Genomic DNA, 19,036 nt, shown 5'->3' on the forward strand with positions numbered 1-19,036 from the left:
CCCCTCTTTAAGTACCACAGCTGCCACCCCCCCCTCAAGTATTACCGCTACCACCCCCATCAAGTACCAGCGGTGGACTGGTAGTACTTGTGGGAGGTGGCAGCGGTGGTGCCATCCTCTCCCACCACCACCTGTGCCTCTTACTGACCCCATCCCCCACCACTGATCTCATCCCTATCCCCCCATCACCTCTGTTGTAGAAGTAATGGGGGGATAGGGATGAGATCAGTGGTGGGGGGATGGGATCAGTAAGAGGCACAGCCAGGTGGTGGAGGAGGATTTTTATCAATTGCTGAGCTGAGTGATCTCTGAGACTCTGACTGTCACTTTTGATTGACTTACCGTCAGTCTATCCCCCACTTTCTGTTCTGTGGCCTGGGTCACTCTGTCACCTTCACTGTGCGCGGCTGTGCTGTGCCTTCTCCCGCCAGGATGCCTTGCCTCATGCCTGGGACACCGGGTAGGTACACGCGCGCACGCTGCTGCAGAGTCCGCCCCGCCTCCCTACATCTGTCTGTCTGTGTCTCTGGATAGGCGGGGGCGGGGACAGTCCACAATCTCAGTGAGACGCTGCCTCAGGCTCAGCGGCAAAAGCATGCCCCGCGGCTGAACGAACAGCACGCAGTGTGCATAGGGTTGCCACCTTTTTGTCAAGCCAAACCCGAACATTTTAGCGGCGTACAGCAATTTTTTTGTAGTACACACTATAGGATGGTAGGAGATTTGGGACACCTTTGAGGTACCCTAGGAGAGTAGTAAGGAGGCACGCATAGCGCGCTGCAGTGAACAGTGGCTGTGGACATTGTCAGTCAGAAGTGCAGTCAGCAGTGTCAGTAGGGCAGTGAGCAGTGTCAGCAGGGCAGTGGATGGTGTCAGTAGAGCAGTGGACGGTGTCAGTAGGGCAGAGGACGGTGTCAGTAGGGCAGTGAGCGGTGTCAGTAGGGCAGTGGACGGTGTCAGTAGGCAGTGAGCGGTGTCAGTAGGCAGTGAGCGGTGTCAGTAGGCAGTGAGCTGTGTCAGTAGGCAGTGAGCGGTGTCAGCAGGCAGTGAGCGGTGTCAGCAGGCAGTGGACTTTTAATTACCAAATAAAACCCCCAAAAAATCAAAGCAGATAGATAGATAAAGGCTACTGAGTGAGCGCTGCACATACAGTAATTATGCCAGGATGGTACTGTAGGGAGAACACTAGACTGCAATCTTCAGCCATGTCCCGACTCCCTGGAAAGACCAGCATGACAAGCCCCCACACTGGAGAGAGACTGATCTGTAGGAAAGTAAAGAGCCTCAGCTCTGCACTCACCCAGCGCTCGCGGTCGGTGTCCCCTTAGTTTGCACATCAGGCTCTGTACACCGGCTGTGTTTGTTCCTCCCGCTTTCCAGACAGGTCACATGCCGAGGCTGTGTCTGCATGAGTAGGCACACTAGCGCGTCTCTCCCCCTCACAGCACAGTCACCCTGCTGTAATGTGTTGTCACCGCAAATTTTACACAGCGCCGGAGATTCGGCCAGAGCGCAAGGCAGTGCAGGGAGGGAGGGAGCCACCTGCACGGGGAACTTCGGAGACTCTGCAGCACTGTGTGTGTCCGGGGCTCAGGCAGACGGATTCCCGTACACAGGATTCAAAACCCGTACCGTACGAGTGGCAACCCTGCGCACCGCATCAGCCAACAAACACTGTGAGTGACAGTCAGGTGGGCCCCCCGGACTTACAGGGCCCGGTCGCAGCTGCGATTGCTGCGACTATGAAAATTCCGCCACTGCCTGTAGGTATAAAGAATATCTCCTAAACCTGTAAGGTTTAGGAGATATTCCCCCCGCGATGCGCTGCTGACTGCAGCGGCACATGCGCAGCGGGGATCCTCGGCTAAAGGGCCGGCGGCCGCCGGACCTTGCCGGAGAGAAGTCTCCTGCGTGCGTGCGCGGGAGTGACGACATCGCCGCTCCAGCCAATCGCAGCGCTGGAGCGGCGATACCCGGAAGACACGCCTGAGGAAAGATGACATCTCCCTCGGCGTAGGCCAGGTTCGTTCCAAGGTAAGTATTTCATAATCAGCTAGTATGCGGTGCATACTAGCTGATTATGGCTTTTGCTTTTCAGGTTTAAAAAAAAAAAAGACAGTGGGTATACAACCGCTTTAACATACATACATACATATGCACACACACATGCATACTGTACATACACACACACACACACACAAACATATACACACATATATACATACACAGACACACACACACACACATACAATACATAGATAGTCATAAAAAAAAACGGCAGACATTTACCTTGGCTCTTCCTGCCGGGTACTGCACTCTAGGGGGAGACAAAGAGCACACACTACTTTCATGTGACGAGCTCCTTCCCTGCACAGTTCGGCTGACGATCGAGGAGCTCATCTCAGCCGCCCCTGCTGCTCAACTGCCGATCCTTCTATCGAAGAGTACAGGGGGCCCCTCAAGGGCCCCCTGCAGCAAGGGGCCCGGTCGCCATTGCGATCTCAGCGACCCCTATAATTCCGCCACTGAATGAGAGTACAACAGAGGCATAGAGCACAGAACGTTATCAGCTCAGATTTCTGACACGTATGATTTATCAAATATACTGTATATAATTAAATACTTTCAACAGTATATTTTAAAAAGCTCTGTCACCGGGCCATTAATTTGTCATAAAGTCATACAACCCTGGCAGACCGACAACAGTAAAAAATTCAAAATACACAATAAAAACCTAAGTGAGTGAACAACAAATAGAATAATAAAAAAGCAAATGTGCATAATACACTGTGAACAGATGTGGTATGAAGTCCAAATGGTAAGTATAGACTTCCAACAATGTAGAAAAAATGTATGCAAAAAGGAGTCCACAAGAAAAGAGGAAACAAATGAAGCTTCTTCCTATTGTGGTGACACCAAAAAGTGAAAATGGAGGGAAAGGTTGCCTGTAGTCACTCTTAACCACTTAAGACCCGGACCATTAGGCAGGTAAAGGACCTGGGCAGTTTTTGCGATTGGGCACTGCTTTGCTTTAACTGACAATTGAGCGGTCATGCGAAGTGGCTCCCAAACAAAATTTACGTCCTTTTTTTCCCCACAAATAGAGCTTTCTTTTGGTGGTATTTGATCACCTCTGCGGTTTTTATTTTTTGCGCTATAAACAAAAATAGAGCGATAATTTTGAAAAAAAATCTATATTTTTTACTTTTTGCTATAATAAATATCCCCCAAAAATATATAAAAAAAAATATTTTTCCTCAGTTTAGGCTGATACGTATTCTTCTACCTATTTTTGGTAAAAAAAAATCGCAATAAGCGTTTATCGATTAGTTTGCACAAAATTTATAGTGTTTACAAAATAGGGGATAGTTTTATTGCATTTTTATAAAAAAAAATGTTTTACTACTAATGGCGGCGATCAGCGATTTTTTTCGTGACTGCGACATTATAGCGGACACATTTTTGGGACCATTGTCATTTTCACAGCAAAAAATTCATTAAAAATGCATTGTTTACTGTGAAAATGACAATTGCAGTTTGGGAGTTAACCAGTAGGGGACGCTGAAGGGGTTAAGTGTGACCTCATCTATGTTTCTAACTGTAGGAGGGCGGGGCTGAACGTGTGATGTCATTGATCGTGTTTCCCTATAACAGGGAACACACGATCGATGATAGTGAAGAACGGGGAAGCTGCGTTTACACACAGCTCTCCCCGTTCTTCAGCTCCGGGGACCGATTGCGGGACTCCAGCGACGATTGGGTCCACAGGTCCCGCGGCCGCGGTCACGGAGCTTCGGACCCACGGCTGGGCACTTAAAGAGGATGTAAAGGTGAATGTGCCCAGCCGTGCCATTCTGCCGACGTATATCTGCAGGAGGCGGTCCTTAAGTGGTTAAACTCTTCCGAGATAAATGAATAAGGTACTCTTACCGGCTGGGATGGACGCACATGTCTTGCGACAGTGGGTCATACAGGCTTAAGATCCTGGAAAATCTGGATCGGATGTTGGATATAGAAGACGGTCTGGATGGATCGGGGTGTAGGATCCCCAGTTCTCTGCTGACGAGATTTATAAATGAAGAGAAAGCAGCTAACGCAATATGCAGGAAAAGCACAATGAAGATATGTAAGGAGTGGTATAGCGCTTAAATGGTAACTGAATCACTCATTTGAATGTGATTGAACAGCAATAAAGTCCATAGTAAAAATTCTTGTAGAGATCACTTGCTCGGACACCACCACCAACACCCAAAACACACTGGGCCGGATTCAGAAAAGAGATACAATGGCGTATCTCCTGATACGCCGTCGTATCTCTGAGTGCGGGAGGTCATATCTATGCGCCTGATTCAGAGAATCAGTTACACATAGATATCCCTAAGATCCGACAGGTGTAAGGCCCCGTACACACGACCAGTTTCCTCGGCAGAATTCAGCTTCCGACCGAGTTTCTGGCTGAATTCTGCCGAGAAACCCGGCCGTGTGTACACTTTCGGCCGAGGAAGCCGACGAGGAGCTCGGCGAGGAAATAGAGAACATGTTCTCTATTTCCTCGTTGTTCAATGGGAGCTCTCGCCCCGCCGAGCTCCTCGGCGGCTTCAGTGCTGAACTGGCCGAGGAACTCGATGTGTTTGGCACGTCGAGTTCCTCGGCCGTGTGTACGAGGCCTAAGTGTCTTACACCGTCGTATCTTAGGCTGCATTTTCTGGCTGGTCGCTAGGTGGCGCTTCCGTCTGTTTACGCAAGGAATATGCAAATTAGTATTTACGCCGATTGAGAAACAAACGACCGCCGGGCACTTTTTTTTTACGTCGTTTGCGTTCGGCTTTTTCCGCCGTAAAGTTATCCCTGCTATATGAGGGGTATGTGCGGCGTATCCTATGTTAAGTATGGCCGTCGTTCCCGCGTCAAATTTTTAAAATGTTACGTCGTTTGCGTAAGTTGTTTTTGCGAATAGGGCTGGACGTCATTTACGTGCACACTGGAATATTTTACGGACGGCACATGCGCCGTTAAAAAAAAAACGTAAAAAACGCAGGGTCAAATCAAATTTAATTAAAAAACACGCCCCCAACATCCCCATTTGAATTTTGCGGTCTTACGCCGCAACACATACGTTACACCCGCGTAAATAAGGGCGCAAGTTCTTTCTGAACACAGAACTTGCACTCAAAGTTACAGCGGCGTAACGTATTGGAGATACGTTACGCCGGTATAAAGATACGCTCAGGTATCTGAATCCGGCCCACTGCCTCTAACCAAAAGGAAGATAAAAGCTTGCAAGACAATAGATCATTACCAGCTCTTTAACAGAAAAATGGATAGAAAAAGCCAGCAATACCGGATGTCTCTCAAGATAGGATCCTCAGCAGTATAAGCATAATCAACCTTATGCGACCTTGTTTATAGAGAACTCAGCAAAGAAAGTAAGCACTTCATAGTGCAGATATCCCAAAATGTAGTTTAAAAGAGATAAACACACTCACATTTGCGAAGTTAATATCAGGCAAGTAAAAAACTAAAGAAATATCCAGCGTTTCTAACCATAAAGATGGCCGCTGTGTCCCAGTGCAAACGTTGTGTCACACATTACAGGCTCCTCCCTATGCGTTTCGTCATCACTGATGTTTTTTAGTGGTGCCACGCCCCTTACTACTGAGGATCCTATCTTGAGAGACATCCAGGATTGCTGGCTTATACTGAAGGAGCTGCTGCATTTTCCATCCCTTTTGCTGTTGAAGAGCCGCTAATGATCTATTGTCTTGCAACCTATTATCTACCTTTTGGTAAGAGGCAGTGTGTGTATATATATTTATGTATGTGTGAACATGCGTGTGTGTGTAGGCATGTGTGTGTATGCCTATTGTACCATCAATGTTAACAGACTACAGTAGGTTGGGCCACGCCTCCTGTTTCATTTACGTTAAGTCGGCTCTCTGTGATTGGATGTGACACCGCCCAATATCCGGAAGTTACACATTGATCGGTGGAACACAGATCTGCCTACACTTCCGGGTTTACAGGTGGAACATGCATCCCATAGAGATGAGAGGCGATGAGCTTGTGGGTTTTCTGGGCCCCTCCACAATATTGTACACTGTCACAATGAGCCAGTGTATACTGGCAGTGTGGAGGGCTTATCTGAAACCTTACAACAGGACACAGGAGAAGGTACAGGAACTGCCCCATTTTAATTATAGGTATTGATCTCTCTATATTATTGCTGTAGAGCTAACCCCTGGATATATCTATGGGAGCCGGATGCTAATGTGCATCTTGATGTTTGTATGTATGTATGTATGTATGTATGTATGTATACGTACGTACGTACGTACGTACGTACGTACGTACGTACGTACGTACGTACGTACGTACGTACGTACGTGTGTATATGGTTCCATAGTGTGTAGACAGCTCTGTATTTTGTGTATATATATTTTCTATTGTACACACTGTGGAATTTGCTTCTATGCATTTTTGGCCCTATGGGCTTGATCTCAACTTGTGATTGGACTCTGGAAATATGCACATTACCAATGGTAGTTGAGGGGAAGGGCTAATAGAATTAGGGCGGTCTGCATTGTCAGTATATATATATATATATATATATATATATATGTAGAGGGTCATTTAGTTCTTTGGCTCTCAGGAAGAGTGTTCACATCATTCTAGCCAGTAGGGACACATTCTGGTCTCCTTGCTAAGGTGGAGCATTCCATTAGTCCTGGAGGTGTCCAGTTCATATCGTGCATTGAGATGTTTTTATATCACCTGTGTTTGTGATTATGTTTTGTGATATCTTTACACTTTCATAAATGTTTTAATGGAATTGCACTAGGTGGGTGCACCCTTCTCTTGTTTTCCGTTGTCTTTTAGTATGTTTGGATACCCATGGTCCTTAGAGGGCAGCAAGACTCCAAGTGTGGACAATGCAGATACTCACATATACATTCTAATTTCTGATGCAAAACACCTGAGTGCAGAAGAATTACTTCACAAGCACTGTGTGTACGTATAATAATTGATGCTGGTTTGAAGCTTAAGAGCCGGTTCACACTGGGGCGACTTGCGATCCGACTTCATGTCGCCTCAAGTCGTCCCAAGTCGTGCTGTAGAGAAAAACAATGGAAGTGAATGGGAGCGGTGTTAATACACACGACTCAAGGCGATCCGACTTCAGAAAAGGTTCCTGTACTACTTCAATCCGACTTGTAGGCGATTTGTACCCATTGATTTCAATGGAAGTCGCCTCAGAAGTCGGATCACTGTCTTAACTGAAGCGACTTTCCAGGAAGATAACATACATTTCTCAGGCAAACCTCTCCTGCCCCCTCCCTCCCCCTCCCTCTCCCAGAGCTGATTGTTGTTTTATTGGCCATTGGAAAGTCTCCTGTCCTGGAGAAGACTTCAAGTTGTGTTGTAAATCGCCCCAGATCGCCCTGTGGTTCATGTTCAAGTCGTGTCGGAGTCGCCTCTGAAAGTCGCGCTGGAAGTCGTGTCGCCCTAGTGTGAACCGACTCTAAGGGTAGTCACACCAAATATTGATTTGATTTAGATATGTTTTCTGTTAGCTCACTTTGAATTTTGTAATTTTTTTGTCAACACAAGCTTTATTTGCCAATTGCAAACAAACATATTCCAAAATGAACAGAGAATCAACAGGAAGACAGTCTTAAAGTGGTTCTAAAGACAGAAGGTTTTTTATCTTAAAGGGGATGTAAAGGTAGATGTTTTTTTATCTTCGATCGTTCGTCGAAATACGAACAAAACAGGTAGTTTGCGCCAATTTCGAGTTACGTTTCACAGACCATAATTCACTGCGGCATCACTGGCTGATGATTGGCCAAGCATGCACTATGACCCACATGCTTGGCCAATCACAGCTTGCAAAAAACGGAGAGTTATAATTGGCCAAAGCCAGGGTGGCTTTGGCCAATTATGGCTCAGGGGGTTTAGTACACGCCCCACACTATAAAAGGCCGCCTGCAGGTCGGCCTTGTGTAGTGTGTTGCGGTGGTTGAGAGGACAGAGAGAGTGTCATTTTTTGCAGGTAGGCAGGTAGGCTAGTCAGTTAATGTTACAGTGTGTAGAGGATATATATACATTCCAGGTGTTGTACATATATTTATACACTGTATAGTTTAGCTAGATCAGTTCTTCCTAATTTACTGGCAGGCAGGTGATTGTGCTAGCTGCAGTATTATTACGTGGTTTATTGCCTGTGTCCTCTGTAGTTTGCACCTAAAGCTACTTGGTGTGTACTGGCCGTGTGCTCTGTAGTTTGCACAAGATTCAGGAGCAGTGATTTTAATGATGCTTAAATAAAAAAATGAAAAAAATGAAAAATTCCTTTAAATATTGTACCTGCTGGGTGTCTATAGTATGCTTGTGAAAACGTCTTTGAGAACCCGGGTCTTGCCCGAGGGAACATGTATCAATGGAAAAAAAGTTTTAAAAACGGTCGTTTTTTCAGGAGTCCTGAAAAAAAAGGAAAACTTTTTTTCCTTGTGCAAATTTATTACATAGCAGGGAATGGTCAACAGATGGTCTGTGTCTGAAATGATACAGCTTGGAAGACACAGTGTCTTATTACATTTACAAAAGTTGCTGATCTAGATATTCAGTACTATGCCCCAAAAACGAACAATTAATCACTGGGGCTCAGGATAAGGTTTCAATGGGGAATAAATGGTTTGCTAGGCAATAGACATGTGCATTCGTTTTCGTTAGAATGCATTTTCGTCCGAAAATCTGTTTTTTTCGTTATCGTTTTAACAAACGATAACGAAAGTGCAAGAAACGAAACCAAAAGATCCGACATAAAAAATGCTTTATTTTCGTTTTCGTTGCGGTAAAAATTCGATATAGAGAGATTCGACATTATAGGGAAAAGATTCGACATTATAGAGAAAAGATTCGACACTATAGAAATAATAGATTCGACATTACAGAGAATAGATTTCGATTTATGAGAAAATAGATTCGACATTATAGAGAATAGATTCGACATTATTACTAGTCATACAACATTAGAATTCTTGTAGGCGGAATAATCGAACGGAAATGTACGATTCGGCGCAAAGATTTGACGTTCCGTCGAATATTCTTTTGACCATTCGACAGAAACCAAGTATTATTGGATTTTCGGACGAAAGCTATTCCCCAACGAAAAACAAAATAAATCAAAACGATTTTCGGGAGTAACTAAATAAATTTATTTTCCAAACGAAAACGAAAAAACGAAACAAAATATTCCAGTCTGCACATGTCTACTAGGCAAGTCTTATACAGACTTGCTAGGCAAGTCTGATACAGAAATGGCATACTAATCATCAGGGAAACGTTGATGGCCATTGGTTGTGGTAACGAAAGTGTCATGTCGTCTCTTCTCTCTCCTGCTGCGAGATGATAAGTGGGACGGGGGGGGGGTTGGTGCTGACCAACAAAACAAAGTCAAGTCTTATCTTCTCTCTCCTGCCGCAAGTTGATAAAGTCAGATGGAAAAAAAAGTCAGATGAAAAAAAAATGAGGGGGGGGGGGGTTTTTGTCTGACCCCCCCCCCCACAAGTGCACTGTGTTTGGCGCTAAAGGTGGGGGGGTCAGACAAAAAAACAAACAGGGGGGCCGCGAGTTTCTAAAAGGTGGGGGGGTCAAATGAAAATAATAAAATAAACAGGGGCGACCAGGCCCCTGGGGGCAATCGGGCTCCTTACAGGTGTAATGCCTGTACCCCCCTGATGGTGGCCCTGATTGTTTGAATTTGTAATACTGAAGCTGAGGAAGTAATAGGGTAAATAGATTTTTACTGTAGTACTTTCTGTAGTATGTATCCCTGTTATGTTAAAGTTTTAAGATTTACTTGATACTATTCTGTAATTTAAAAGGGTGCTCCAATCAGAAAAACAAAAACAAAAAATTACAGTAAAAACAGGGCTCAAGTAATGCGGGAACGCGTGGGAACCACGTCCCTGCACTTTTTTCACACCAGGAACGCAGTTACCTTTGCAGGACTAGAGAAGCCGAGCCGCCTGAGCAAATCCTTCACTAAGCGGCGATGCCCAGCTCGAGTCAGTCAGGGGCAGGCGAACCTTAGTAATCATTTATGTTACTGGCCGCTTCCTGTATATGGATTCATTGGGTAGTGTGCGGGTATTCCGTCACTTCCTTGATGCCGCAATGTCTCCTGGGAGCTGTTGTCATTGTTCCCAGGAGACATTGTGCAGGTCTGCCATGAGTTATCATGGGATTTCGAAAGAACTTGCTTAAATTTCTTTCTAAATCCCGCAATAACTTGCGGCAGACCTCCGCAATGTCTCCTGGGAACAATGACAAAAGCTCCGAGGAGACATTGCGGCATCAAGGAAGTGACGGAATACCCGCACACTACGGCAAGAATCCATATACAGGAAGCGGCCAGTAACATAAAGGATTACTAAGGTACAGTGGATCGAAAAAAACATGCGGTTTAGTAATTATTTATATGAGCGTATCATTTTTTTGGTGGGGGAGTGGATCTTGGGTGGGAGTTCTCACACTTTTTTCCCCAGGACTTGACCCCTGAGTAAAAAGGTTTCGCTATTTCTTATGAACTCCTCAAAAAATGGTCTTAAATTTCCCTGTAGTACTGAGATGTCATCTAGTGGAACTTTCCAGATATAAAAACTTATAATATAGGTAAATAGAATAAATACCAATAGCCTTAGGCTGCCTTGCATGTCTAGCCCTACTGCTGCTATAATATTCTTTTGATCACAGTACAAAAAGCGAACAACAACAAAAATAAAAAATTGGGTTAGTTAATGGGTGTTGGTGTTTTGATATTGATTTGTGGATTTCCAAAACATTTTAGAACCTGGAGTGCAATATATTAACTTTTTAGTTAGATCGTATGGTCCCGATCCTCATCTTCTGGGGTCCCCTAACGGTGCTCTCTTCGGGAAACCACCTAGGATAAACGCTCTGCCTGGGGGTTACGATGCGTGCTCGCTCCCGAATCCAGCATTTGCCTCCATATACATTGAATGTCAGACTCGGCCTCGCCCCCTGGTGTCATTGGATTTAATTGACAGCAGTGGGAGCCAATAGCTGTGCTTCTATTAATCTATCCAATCAAGATACAACGGGCAGAGAGGGCGATCTCGCCTCCGGCGTGGGAATAACGGGTCTCAGGTGAGTAAAACGGGAGGCCTGGTCAGTGACAGAAGTTTTTTCACCTTAATGTATAGGATGCATTAAGGTGAAAAAACACAAGTGTTTACAATACAAACCCTTTAAGCTCATTTATAGTTATTTTTGCCATGCGTTTGTGTTGTGTTTTGTAAATTCCTACTTCACATCTATTGGTTTAATTACTTTATATAAGCAATGGGAATGCAATATAATGCAATATAAATGCTTATTATACACATCTCAATAAAAACCATCTGCCAAGTGAGTAAAATGTTAAAAATAGATACTTTGGGGTTGATTTACTAAAGCCAAATATAATGTTCACTTTGCAAGGGAATTTTGGCTTTGAAAAGGGAAATTTCTCCTAGCTTGGTAAATTAAATGAAGCTCTGCTGACTGCAAAGTTGATATTCACCACATTTACTAAGCTAAAGTGTAAATTCCCTTGCACATTGAACAGTGTATTTGCTTTTAGTAAGTCTGCCTTATTACTAGATTTTTAAAGGATCAGTTCACCTTTGTAAAAAAATGTTTAAATGTACATCTTTTTGCAGGTAAAAAAATGGGCATTCATTATTATTTTTTACTAGGAGCCTGCAAAGCATTGCACCCATGATCAGCAAATCGCAGTGCAATGCAGGGCACTTGCAGATTGTCAACGTAAGCTGTTTGTTCGTACCTCGTACGAGCAGGCAGTTACACACTGAGGCCCCTTACACACATCCGAGAAACTCGACGAGCAAAACACATCGTTTTGCTCGTCGAGTTCCTTGTGAAGCCGCCGAGGATCTCGGCGAGCCAAGTTTCCTCATTGACTAACGAGGAAATAGAGAACATGTTCTCTATTTGGCCCGACGAGATCCTCGTCGGTTTCCTCGGCCAAAAGTGTACACACGACCGGGTTTCTCGGCAGAATACGGCTCTGATCGAGTTTCTGGCTGAATTCTGCCGAGAAACTCGGTCGTGTGTACGGGGCCTGACAGGAAACACCAATAAATTATTTAGAGCTTTCAACAGTGCCCTGGTAATTCATTGAGAACTACAAGCCAACAGATACAAATGACGTGCGTACTTCTCACATTCACAGAACTCTGTGAATAAATGATGCAGCTGTGCCATCGGTGGTGATGGCACTGCTGCATCTGTAACATGTTACATGTTACAATGTTACACACTGAATATGAATGTAACATGTTATGAATGGTGAAATGATCCTTTAACCTCCCTGGTGGTATAATTATTTCAGAAAAAAGATGCTGAAAGCGGTACCATTATTTGCAAGGAAATTTGGCGTTTTATACTGTAGGCCTGTAATTCTTAGGAATAACTCACTTAAATCTGACCAAACAAGAGTCTAGAAGGCATTCCGGGTATGAATTTTTTTAAAAAACAAAATTATAAATTATAATATAATAAATAATTATAAATAATTATAACAAATAATAATATAATTATAATAAAAATTATTCAATAATGTAATCAACTCAAAATCACTGAAATTTGCTCAGTTGCAGAATTGTCGCTGTCATTACTTTTATTTTTGTATGACGAATTTCCCCACAAATCGCTATCGCACAATTCTGCAAGTGATTATAATTTATTATCGCTGTTTTCTAGCTGCTCTAAAGCCATTTTTGACATAAAGGGACACTTTTGGTTGCTATGGACAATCTACAGTTTGCAGGAAGAAAGAACAGTTTTTATTATATAAAAGTACATGTAGGGCACTGGGCAGACCACTAGGGACAAGGGGGATGTGTATTTTTTACATACAGTACTGTAATCTATAAGATTACAGTATACTGGATGTATTGTGTTTGTTTACTTTTTTGAATTTGGCGCCGTTCTCCGCTCCCGTGCGTCGTAATGTCGCAGGGAATGGAGATCGGCGGCACACAGAGGCACTGTGTGAATCGAGCGAGGTCCCGCTAGCTCACACAGCGCGGTGGCATCGCTGGATCCAGGGACAAGGTAATTAAACCATGCCTGTGGATTCAGCGAGGCGAGCCCGAGTCTGACTCGGGGTTACCAATCGTAGCCCAAAAATCTCACTCCGAGTCAGACTCGGGAATACCATCAGGGGGGTTAACCACTTCAGCTCAGAAAGGATTTCCCCCTTTAATGACCAGGCCATTTTTTTGCGATACGGCACTGCGTCACTTTAACTGACAATTACGCAGTTGTGTGAAATTGATGTCCTTTTCCCCACAAATAGAGGTTCTTTTCGTGGTATTTGATCATCTCTGCAGTTAATTTTTTTGCGCTATAAACAAAAAACATTGACAATTAATATATATATATATATATATTTAACTTTTTGCATAATACATATGCCCAAAAAATTGAAAACATAAATATTCATTAGTTTAGGCCAATATGTATTCTGCTACATATTTTTGGTAAAAAATCCCAATAAGCTTATGTTATTGTGTCTACAAAATAGGGGATCGTGACCAGTGACACCAATACAGTGATCGGTGCTATAAAATGCACTGATCACTGTATAAATACACTGGCAGGGAAGGGGTTAACACTTGTGGGTGAGCAAGGGGTTAAGTGTTCCCTAGAGAGGTGCTTTCTTACTGTGGGGGGAGTGGACTTACAAAGAGTAGAGTGAGATTTCTGTTCCGGATCACCAGAAACAGATCTCCCCCCAGAACGGAGATTTGACTTGTTTACATTGGCAAATCCCTGTTCTGTGAGGAGCGATCGTGGGTGGCCAGTGGACATCGAGTCCACCAGACCTGGGCGCACACCCACATGATCACATGCAGGAACCAACGTATGGGTACGTCGGTTCACGCAACCGCCTTGCCGCACTATATTTGGGCGGTTGGAAAGTACATAATATATGACACAGGCTAGTTTAACCACTTGACCTCTGGAAGATTTACCCCCCTTCATGACCAGGTCATTTCTTGCGATACGGCACTGTGTTACTTTAACTGACAATTTCACGGTTGTGTGACACTGTACCTGAATAAAATGTATGTCCTTGTCCCCACATATATATATATATATATATATATATATATTTTTTTTTTTACTTTTTGCTATAACACATATCCAATAAAAAAAAATGAAAAAATCTAATTTCTTCATCAATATAGGCCAATATGCATTCTGCTACATATTTTTGGTAAAAGAAATCCCAATAAGCGTATATTTATTGGAGACGCTATCACTTTTGTGCAAACCAAACTATGGGATGTTTTTATTTATTTTTTATTTAATTTGTTTTTTAGTAATTGCGTTGATCAGCAACTTATATCGGGCCTGTGATATTGCAGAAGAAGAATCAGACACTAACTGACACTTTTTAGGGACCAGTGACACTAATACAGTGATCAGTGCTAAAAAATATGCACTGTCACTGTACGATTGAGACTAGCTGGGAAGGGGTTGACATCAGGGGCGGTCAAAGGGTTAATGGTGTCCCTAGCCTACACAGGATCAATTCCTTCTCTATTGAGAGAACAGCAATCTGCCTTGTTTACATAGTCAGATCGGTATTGTGCCTGTGTACTGTACAATCGATGGGTGCCGGCGGACATGGAGTCCACGGTACCTTCTGCTGTGTCTGGCACAGAGCATCCGCCCTGCTGCAGTATATATGCAGTGGGCGGGAAGTGGTTAATGAAGAATTGATTTTACCTGAGTGAAACCAATTTTAAGTACCAAAGATGCAGCGATATGATGCAACAAATGATGTCATTCTATCATGGTAATACCATAAAAAATTGTGAAAACAAATTTGTCATAGCATGCAAAAACATGAAAGCTACTGTATATTAACACATTCAGTGATTCAGTAGTGCAATGGTACCAACATGGATGCCATCTTACCAAAGTGATTAAATATTAGCAAACAACTGTTACTAAAAATGGTCACCCCCACCACCAACTCTCATATGAATAAGAAAAAGGGTTAATTAAATTAGGGCCTCGTACACACGACCGGTTTCCTCGGCAGAATCCATCAAGAAACTTGGTGGGAGAGTTCTTTTGCCGAGGAAACCGGTCGTGTGTACATTTTTCATCGAGGAAACTGTCGAGGAACTCGACGAGCAAAAAAGAGAGCAAGTTCTCTTTTTCCTCGATGGGAGTCTCAATTTGCTCGTCGAGTTCCTTGTCGGGCTGGTTTTCGACGAGAAACTCGAGCGTGTGTATGCTAAGGAACCCGCGCTTGCTCAGAATAAAGTATGAGACGGGAGTAAAAGTTGCATTTGTAATGGAGATAACACATTTTTCAAGCTGTAACTGACTGTAAAGTGCAAATCATCTCTTAACAAACTTTTACATAACACACAAACTCATGAGATTAGTAAACGCAGCCCCAAGAGTTGTGCAAGTGGAATCAAACTTCCCCTGCAGTTGTATGTGTTGTACTTCACCGCGTTTGAGAATGAGGAGATTTTGTCTTGACCATGTGTACGCAAAGCAAGCTTGTCGAGTTCATCAACAAGCCTAACAAGGAACTTGACGAGGAAAACGATGTGTTTCGCCCGACGAGTTCCTCGGTCGTGTGTACAAGGCCTCACCCAAACTCCTCTTTGGACCTCACATACAAATCAAATTAATGAAGAAAAAAAAGGTAAGGGATAATAAGAGTTATTTGCAGTGGACCCCAGCTTCTGATAGGTTGTTAGTCAGAAGCTGACAATATGTGTGTGTGTATGGGGGGGGGGGTGGGTACACCTCCTAGAAAACCAACAAAATACTGAAGAACATTACTTATTGGAAGACTATTTTCCTCCATGTACCCAAGGTGTGTTGGGAATGGGTATCACTAGGCAAAGACAGTTGAGGAATGATATATAAGAGTGGGGGACCAGCCCTAGTTTTGACAAGGATGTAAAGGTTCCTTTACCAGCTGGGCATGTGAAATATGGAAGCATTACAAGAGGCCTCATATACAGTATTGGTTACCAAAGCTCAGATCACTTAGGCAAAAGACCAGTATTTTGTAGATACTTCCAAAAGAAACTGTGGTAGTGAGGCAGTTTTTGTTTCTAGAAAGCATAACAATAAACTAGGATAGCATTGATTACAGGCATACCCAACTTTTAAGCACACATTGGGGTTTATTTACTAAAGCTGGAAAGCGCAAAATCAGGCTCACTTCTGCATAGAAATCAATGAGCTTCTAACCCCAGCTTGTTCAATTAAGCTTTGGTAATAAAACCTGGAAATGTATTGGTTTCTATGCAGAAGTAAGCCTGATTTTGCACTTTCCAGCTTTAGTAAATAAACCCCATTGCGTACTTAAAAGTGGAGTATGCCTGTATGTACAACAATTTAATTAATTATTGCGAAAAAATAAACACACTTTTGAAGTATTATGGTATTTGTAATAACACATTTTATAAAGGTGTAGACAATGAAACATATGAAGTGATAGAATCTGTAGATGCTGAATGTGGATGGAACCTTAGCTACACCAAGAGATTACTAACTGTAATGTTCATATCCAAGACTTTTATGGATGGAGATTAGCAAACCAAAATCTTGTGATAACTTACTGATTGTCTGAAGCCACTGATGGACAAAAGTTTTGATCCATTTATGGGCAGCTTCAATCACTAATCCAGACATAGGGGCTTATTTATGAAAGGCAAATCCACTTTGCACTACAAGTACAAACTACAAGTGCAAAATGCACTGAAAGTGCACTTGGAAGTGCAGTCACTGTAGATCCGAGGGGGGACATGTAAGGAAAATAAAAAACAGCATTTTAGCTTGTACATGATTGGATAATAAAATCAGCAGAGCTTCCCCTCATTTTAGATCTACCCCTCAGATTTACAGCGACTGCACTTTCAGTGCAATTTCAAGTGCACTTTGCCCTTGTAGTTTGCACTTGTAGTGCAAAGGGGATTTGCGTTTTGTAAATTACCCCCACAGCGTCTGTGAGGTAAATCAAAATACAGTTAGCAACTGAGCTGATTAGTGAATGAGAAACTGTAAGGCCTTGTACACACGACCGAGTTTCTCGGCAAAAACCAGCAAGAAACTTGCTGGTATTTTTTTTTTTTGCCGAGGAAACCACACTTTGTCGAGGAAACTGTCGAGGATCTCGTCGCACCAAAAAGAGAGCATGTCTTCTTTTTCCTCGACGGGAATGGGGAAATTTGGCTCGCCGAGATCCTCGACAGCCTAACAAGGAACTCGACGAGCAAAACGATGTGTTTTGCCCATCGAGTTTCTCGGTCGTGTGTACGAGGCTTCAGCTGTTCTAGAGATCATCATTCATGTTTTTAAAACTTGAGGGTCACAAATTGGGCAACAATAGGATAAATAAGCATACAAGTTTGAAAAGTAAAGAACCAATATATCTCTAGAGATGTTCACAAAGTAAGTCACCCCAAAACAGGCTAGATCATTAGGTTTGTACTCCAAGAAAGTAAAAGAATAGATATTAGGGGTTATTTACTAAATGCAAATACACTTTGCACTACAGGTGCACTTGAAATTGCACTGAAAGTGCACTTGGAAGTGCAGTCACTTTAGATCCGAGGGGGACGTGCAAGGAAAATAAAAAAAATGCATTTTAGCTTGTACATGATTGGATGATAAAATCAGCAGAGCTTCCCCTCATTTCAGATCTACCCCTCGGATTTACAGCGACTGCTCTTCCAGTGCAATTTTAAGTGCACTTTGCACTTGTAGTTTGCACTTGTAGTGCAAAGTGGATTTGCCTTTCGCAAATAACCCCCATTGTGACATAGGAGAGCACAGAGTGGGCCAAAAAAAGATCAGTAAGTTAGAGCCCAATGTTGGCAAGTCATCTATTCAAAAGACACATGTATTTGCTAATTAATATGGAAACGCAATACTTAAAAATTATATATATATATATATATATATATATATATATATATATATATATATATATATATATATATATATATCTTCCATGCAAATGGAAGTTCCCCTTTTCTGCCAGCCCTCCAAAACCCCAAACAAAATAAGCTGCAAGTCAACTTCAAAAATACACAAAAAGATTTAAAAAATGTGCTGCAATGCTTATGTGCTTACAAGGAGCATCCTGATAGGATGAGAAAGCAGAGTAACAGCCAGATGAGCTGTCCAAGCACTGGCTCAGATGGACAAGACCTATAGCTGGTATTTAACTAAAGTCAAAAAGTCAGATCTTCTGACCTGCTAGTAGGGTGACCACATTTCCAAACTACCATTCAGGGACACCCTTTCTTCCCAAAAATCAGCTTGTGCTGTAACGAATCACAGCACAGTGATTGGACACAAGAGGCGGGATTTATGATTTCTCCAATCACAAGCAGGGGGTGGGGGATTGTGCTTCTCCAGGCATTCCCGGCCAGGACGAGTACTGTCAGTGAGTAAAGAGGTTATGGGACGGCCTTTTTTGGGGGCATCAGATTGGCCCGGAGGGTGGCTGTGTCAAGTTTTATTCTGGGACACTGTATTGTCCTGGAATGAATGTACCCAGGACAGACCTGCAAAATGTCCCGGGCAATCTGGGATACGTGGTCACCCTAGACAAGACCTATAGCTGGTATTTAACTGAACTCTAAAGCCTCGTACACACGGCCGAGGAACTCGACGTGCCAAACACATCGAGTTCCTCGGCCAGTTCAGCCCTGAAGCCGCCGAGGAGCTCGGCGGGACGAGAGCTCCCATAGAACAACGAGGAAATAGAGAACATGTTCTCTATTTCCTCGCCGAGCTCCTCGTCGGCTTCCTCGGCCGAAAGTGTACACACGGCCGGGTTTCTCGGCAGAATTCAGCCAGAAACTCGGTCGGAAGCTGAATTCTGCCGAGGAAACTGGTCGTGTGTACGGGGCCTTAGGGCCAGATCCACAGCCAGGCGACGCAACTTAACTTTTCC

General features: G+C 43.4%; 1 long non-coding RNA gene across 2 annotated transcripts in view; it reads left to right on the forward strand.

The window, feature by feature from the left end:
• LOC120917399 overlaps positions 1–19,036 on the forward strand; it is an 81,936-nt gene that overhangs the window by 46,470 nt on the left and 16,430 nt on the right. The window lies entirely within an intron of this gene.

The sequence above is a fragment of the Rana temporaria genome, chromosome 11 (genome assembly GCF_905171775.1).
Source record: "Rana temporaria chromosome 11, aRanTem1.1, whole genome shotgun sequence".
Taxonomy (NCBI): Eukaryota; Metazoa; Chordata; class Amphibia; order Anura; family Ranidae; genus Rana; species Rana temporaria.